Source organism: Belonocnema kinseyi, chromosome 2 (assembly GCF_010883055.1).
Source record: "Belonocnema kinseyi isolate 2016_QV_RU_SX_M_011 chromosome 2, B_treatae_v1, whole genome shotgun sequence".
In the NCBI taxonomy this organism is placed as follows: domain Eukaryota; kingdom Metazoa; phylum Arthropoda; class Insecta; order Hymenoptera; family Cynipidae; genus Belonocnema; species Belonocnema kinseyi.
Window position 1 is genome coordinate 71,681,223 of NC_046658.1, and position 219 is coordinate 71,681,441.

Genomic DNA, 219 nt, shown 5'->3' on the forward strand with positions numbered 1-219 from the left:
AGAAGTACCTGAAAAATGTGTCACGTATTTTGTGAATGGCCCCTTAGGCAAAAGTCAACAACAATATATAGTTAGAATAAAATTCAAATCAAATCATTATTATGTCACTCTGAATATCCAGCCCATGATATCAAATTCTGAACGGCTTTTTTCAAACTGAAAATATTAATTTTCAACAAAATACGCCAAACTCTCGCTTTCAGTCACCCCGTTCTCAGC